We start from the raw sequence: 6,108 nt of genomic DNA on the forward strand, positions 1-6,108 counted from the left end.
TATTTTCCCATTTGCAAAGCAGGAAAATTAGCTCTACTTTACATGGATGCTTCTGGCACAGAATGTTTAATGGGTTCATTTTCTTGTCTTTTAGGGTTGTTTAAGCCTGAGGTTTAAACAGCATGGTGATAAAGTCCACTAATGTATGAATGGGATTTGCAAGTTAAGTCTTCAATAGAAGATAAGCTAACATGGGTCTCAGTCACGGCTGTGTATCAGGAAGCAAAATCAGCAGAGCCTTGGCCTTTAAAAGGAAACACTGTCCCTTTGTCCAAGTGACTTGGAACATGTCTTTATAACTGGCTGTGTGAAAATGAAGAAAAGCTGTCCATCTTCTGAGAAGGTATGCTGCTTATAAAGGGAATGTGCAGGTTTGGGTTGGGGGACTGGGAAGGAGGCTGACATAAAGGATCAAAGGTGTGTGGTGCCAGGTTACCATAGCAACGTGTTCTGCTGCTCGAGGCTCCCTCCTAGTCTTGGGCTTGCCCCCAGATGGATGAGGAGCTTGGCAAACGCCAGAACCAAGCTTCTCTGCATGAAATTATTTTCTCCATATGCAGCTAAGATAGGCAGACACCCTTTCCCACAAATGATGTGCAAAAGGAAGAGCCTGGGTTTTTACAAAGCAACTTCCTCTCCTTTCTTAGAATGAGACCAGAGAGCCCATGTCTCCCTCCAATGCCTGGGATGCGAAGTACTCAATAGATAGCTGGGTCAGGAGCAAATGATCAGAAATTTACTCAGACAGCCAGACTGGCAGGGAGCATCATGGCCTATTGGCAAGAAGAGGCTCCTAAATTATATCAAGGGCTCTCAGAAAGGAGAACTAAATTCACACGGCACACACTTCACTGCCTGTTGCAAGCCACACAGTGTGTTTATGTCTGGAACTGGCCTTTATTAAATTTCTTCAGCCTGTGGCACATTTCCCTCAAATATTGTGTTTATTATTCAGACAGGGCAGGGAGCTGCTCCCCAACCGTGCCCCTCAATCTTCTGTCCTGCACATATCTCAGATGTTGTAGGGACAGTGTGTGACAATATCTGCTTAGGGGACATTCTGTTCTCAACCCTTCCGAGATCCTGATGGAGAAAGGGTTCTGCCTTGGCCAGCATCTGGGAACGTCATCTTTTCCTTATAAAGAACAGAGACAAACCTTCCTGGAGCCGGGGCAGCTGTTTTTGAAATCAGTCTCATAGGATTGAAAACTATCACTTCAATCCAGGAGTGGGGCTCTCAGTTCTACCTCCTGGGACAGTGTTGAGGGGGGTCTCATAGCTCATGAAACTTCTGTTTGCTTCTCCTTCACTACAATAGTCTTACATTTTTGGCACAACCTCTGGGACTCTGCTTTCCTGGAAGACATTTTCTTTCTGTAACTCCTCTGCCGCTTCATAAAACCCCTTAAGCCAAAGTGGGGGAGAACAGAGAAACATCCCCAACCCCACAGATATGTGAACTGCCTCAGCCTGCTAATGGCCAACATGCTGGCAGTACCAGGAAGTCTCCCCAGTTAATCCCCACAGTGGCTCTGGGAGGCGAATATTTTTCATTCCTGTTTTATCTTTGAGGAATCAGGTCTTAGGGAGATCATATTAGCAGTCCCTGGCTGAGCTATTATTTAAATGCAGGTTCTGAGTATATACATACAGCTAAACTAGCCAAAAGCAGCAGACACAGCCATTAAGTTTTGCCATTGTCAAAACTTGGGGAGAGCAAAGGAAGACACAAACAGAACCCTAATAACTCTGAGGCCCTAATAATGCTAATTTTTAGATCTTAACTGTAATAGCATATGTGCTGTGGTTGGTGGCAACAGGAAAGGACAGAACAGGAAATACCATGACCCAGATTCTGGCTAATGAGCAAGATTAACAAATACCAGAGCCAGCTCTGCTTTCTATGCAATCCTTCAAGACCTAGCTCCCCCATGCAAGCTTTTCTGAGAAACTGTATGATTTTTAGAACCAATCCTTTGCTCTGTGCTTCCACTGTCTTTTGCTACAGCTTAGTTGCAGCTCTTCCTTAGCACAGGGTTAGTATGACTTTTCCTGGCTGGCTGAGCATCTTGAACATCTCATGTCTTTCTACCCAGGACCTCGAAGACTGCCTAGCAAAGTCTCAAGTCAGTGTTGCTGGTCAATAAATTGTTCCCGTTTCCTACTCTGAGTTTCCTGGTTTTCATCAGTATCTCACTTCCTTTATGTCCTGTCTTGGGTGGGACGGGCATTCTTATTAACTGCTTAGCCTATGAGACCCCTTCTTGTATCTTGGAAAACTGGTATTTTATGACACAGGATGAGAGAGTATGTCTTCCGTCTTCCACTTGTGGAAATTGGAAGAGGCCAGTCACTCTCCTGCATCCCTGGCAGCTAGACCACAAGACGCAATCTCACCAAAGACCTCACATTTGAAGTGGAATGACCTAAAACTCTTGGAAAGCTTAGAGTGTGTGAGTGTGTACTAGTGGTGGTACTGATGTGCACTGCACAGTGAAGTGTGAGGAGTGTTCCAACTACTGTGTTTCTGTGGTGTGATCTTGCCCGTGCTTCCTGGTCTGTATTTAAACATCCTATCTCTTCTGAGAACTTCATGGTAAGCCCCCAATAGGCCCCTATTTTGATTTCAGTAGCCAGAATTAATTTCTGGGTTTTGGTTGGTTTTTGTTTTTTGTATTTAATTTTGTTTCGTTTTTTTTTTTTCTTTTTTGCAACTAAAGGCTTGTCTGATATATTTGGTTGACCCCAAAATACTTGGTCTTAGATAACGGGATCCAAAGGTCAACTCATAACTTACTCCTGGTACAAATCCAAGACTTATATGTGGAAAATCCTTTGCTGCACTTTTATCTTTTCATACTTAGTCTCAAAACCCTAACTGCTGCAGGTGAGGCAGGCAATAAAACAAGGTTTGAAGACTGAGAAAGTAAAGCTTAAAAAAATCCAAACAATTTCTCTGCAACCTCCATGCTAATGGGAGAGGCCTCCAAACTGCCTAATTTCTAAATCTCCTTAATTCGATCATAAGGCTTTCCATAGCAAAATAATACTAAATGATTCATTTGTATTGACTTAATAAATTTATCCACAAATATTCAGTAACCACCCATTATGTATCAGTCATTCATCAGGATAACAAGCCCTACTGTGTTTCCAAGAAAGTACTCTATGATTATTGTGGTGGTCAATCTCAGTTGTCAAGATCTAGGATCACCTGAGAGACCAGCTGCTAGGCATGAAGGATTTTCTTGACTCAATTCATCGAGGTGAGAAGATCCACCCACTGTGAAACTGGTTTGCAGGAGTACTTTAGAAAAGTTTGGAGAAGTAGGCTACAAAAAGCCTAAAACTCTGTGAGCAGAGACTTGTAGGCGTCTCCTACAAATCTCAGAAGCTCAGAATACCAGAATGCTAACAGAAATGTGGACCTCCCTAGGGCTACGGAGATGACCTAGAGGTTAGAGCCGTGACTTCTCCTCTAGAGGAAGTGGCTCATAACTGTCTGTGAATCCAATTACAGGGAATCCAATACCTTCCATGGGCGCCAGGTATGCAAATGGTATACATACACACATGAAACCAAACCTCCTCACGTAAGGAGGAGGAGGAGAAGGAGGGCGAAGAGGAAGAGGAGGAAGAGGAGGAGGAGGAAGAGGAAGAGGAAGAGAAGGAGGAGATGTGGACAGTAGAGATTGCACTTAATGAAGTTTCAGTTGAGACAAATTTCTGGAGGGAATTGGACTACAGGCCACGAACTTGTCTCTACTTTGTCAATGTCCTGAAACTTAATGGGAAACCAAGTTAAAAAGTGTCAGAGCAATTTAATAGGAGGAATTCCATGAGAGAAGAGCATTCAAGATGTGGCATGGTTATTATTCGATGTTTTTAGCCAGATTTACAGCAAGACTCGGGAGCAAAACGTATAGAAAAGTTTGAAAGATATGTGTTTTCACTGGAAAAGGAGGTAGTTGAAATAAAGGTGTGGTATTATGGAGGCTAGTGCCTTTAAAGATACCAAGAAAAAGAAGAGGAATAGAAGGAAAATAGCACTTTGCATGAGAAAATAGAAAAGATACTTTGAAGGCATCCCAGGGACTGGACAGATCCCAACCACCAGAAATTTCAGGGTGTAAAGTTGTAAGATTGTGAACTCATTTGAAAGAGAGACCTTTGGGGTAGATTGCTCTCACAGGGTCATGGGGGGAAATGCTTTACTGATCTTAGCTGCCTAGGGGGGCAGAAGCAGAATGCTATGATACTGGATATGAAGTGTCCTTAGGAAAGGCTCATATAGTAAAAGGTTGCTGGAACACACCGGGGACGACAGTACTCAAGGTGGTGGCAGGAGAGTCACAGGATCAAGTCCAGCTTGGACTGCCTGAGTTCTTTTCTCACTACCCCTACTTGCAAAGTAATGGCTGGTCCCCATTTTGGGGTGTTCTAAAACCTAAAGGAGGTGAGCCCCAGCTGGAGGAAGTAGGTCCTTGGGGACATATTATCCCTGACCCCTTCCTGCCTCTCTCGCTCTCCTTACTGTGTGAAGTGCTGCCCTCCCATGCCCTCCCCATACTGGTGGACTGATGATGGAAGCCATCAATAGAAAAACTGTGTGTAGCCAAATATACTGTCTGCCTTGCTCCTTGCATGTGGCCAGGGTCTTATCCTGGCCTGTGGCCCACACCCCCACATGCCGAGGACAGCTTAGTGAGAATACCTGGGGACCCTACCTGAACACCCTGCACAGCTTTTGTGCCAGGAAACTGAGAATGCCAAAGTCAACATCATTGTAACCCAGGCCCGAAACCACAATTCCAACAAGCCTTGTCAAGAAATGGCCTGGCTGCTTCTCCCGCTGGAAATACCTACCTCTGAAGCTTATTCTTCTCTGCTTCATGTTCCTAGTTTCTGACTGGATTCTTTTTTTTTTTTTTTTTTTCCTGGGATCACCTCCAAAATAAACTACCTACACTTAACTTCTGTTCTCACGATCTGCTCCCAGGGAATCCCAACAAGATGAACGTTCTCAAGGTGAACTTGGGAAAATTACTCAGATAAAGCCCTGCAAAATAAAGATATTACTTTTCTCCCAGAGACGAAATCACTCGACAGATGGCTCAGCCTGACTGCTGACATAGTCAGTCCGGCGCTGAGCACTGGTATGTGTGGGGCACTTCTGTTTCACTTCTTGTTCCTCGCAGAAGTTTCTGTGACCCAGCTTCGTCTCTAGTCCAGCCTCATCCACAGTGGTCTCCCCACCCTTCCTGTCTGGCTCCATGCCAGATGCTCTCTCTTATTTTAGCCCTGCTCACCGTGACATGGTCACATCTCTGAAAGCGACCATCCTCTCACACATAGGTGATGCAGCACGTGATAGTCTCGTTGCCTCCATACAGATCTTTCTCTCTCCTGCCAAGCGTCCCCACGCAGGGTTCCCTCTTCTGCAAGGCTTTCCTGTTCTCCCTCCTTTGTCTTTCCTGTCTAGACACCCAAGCACACACACGGAGGGCACGCAGGGAGGACACCTAACCCAGGGACGTTTGCCTCTTTAACTGCGCATCACCTAGGACCATAATTACGTGCTTCCTTGCTTTCCTCCCTCAGGAGAACATCTGTCTACACACAAAAAAAACATATCTTACTTCTCTACTTCCGGTGCATACCTTAGCAATCACCTTTTTTTTTTTTTTAAAGAAATTTAAAGATTTTTTTAAAAAATGTACTTATGTATGTGAGTACGCTGTCACTCTTCTCAGTCACACCAGAAAAGGGCATCAGATCCCATTACAGATGGTTGTGAGCCACCGTGTGGCTGCTGGGAATTGAACCTCTGGAAGTGCAGTCAGTGTTCTTAACCACTGAGCTATCTCTCCAGCCCCAGAAGCCAACTTTTAAAAATGTAAAAACTTTTCTTTTTTTTGTTTGTTTTCGAGACAGGGTTTCTCCGTATAGCCCTGGCTGTCCTGGAACTCACTTTGTAGACCAGGCTGTCCTCAAACTTAGAAATCTGCCTGCCGGCCGGGCGTGGTGGCACACGCCTTTAATCCCAGCACTCGGGAGGCAGAGGCAGGCAGATTTCTGAGTTCGAGGCCAGCCTGGTCTACAGAGTGA

At 44.9% G+C, this 6,108-nt stretch overlaps 1 protein-coding gene across 2 annotated transcripts in view; it reads left to right on the forward strand.

The window, feature by feature from the left end:
• The first annotated feature begins 274 nt into the window (after window positions 1-274).
• Window positions 275-6,108, forward strand: part of LOC110312861 — a 21,549-nt gene continuing 15,715 nt past the window's right edge. For both annotated transcript variants that reach the window (XR_002380078.1, XM_021186788.1), the window contains exon 1: window positions 275-343. The gene's annotated coding sequence lies outside the window, so the exon portion shown is untranslated. The remainder of the gene's footprint in view (window positions 344-6,108) is intronic.

Source organism: Mus pahari, chromosome 1 (assembly GCF_900095145.1).
Source record: "Mus pahari chromosome 1, PAHARI_EIJ_v1.1, whole genome shotgun sequence".
NCBI classification, from domain to species: Eukaryota; Metazoa; Chordata; class Mammalia; order Rodentia; family Muridae; genus Mus; species Mus pahari.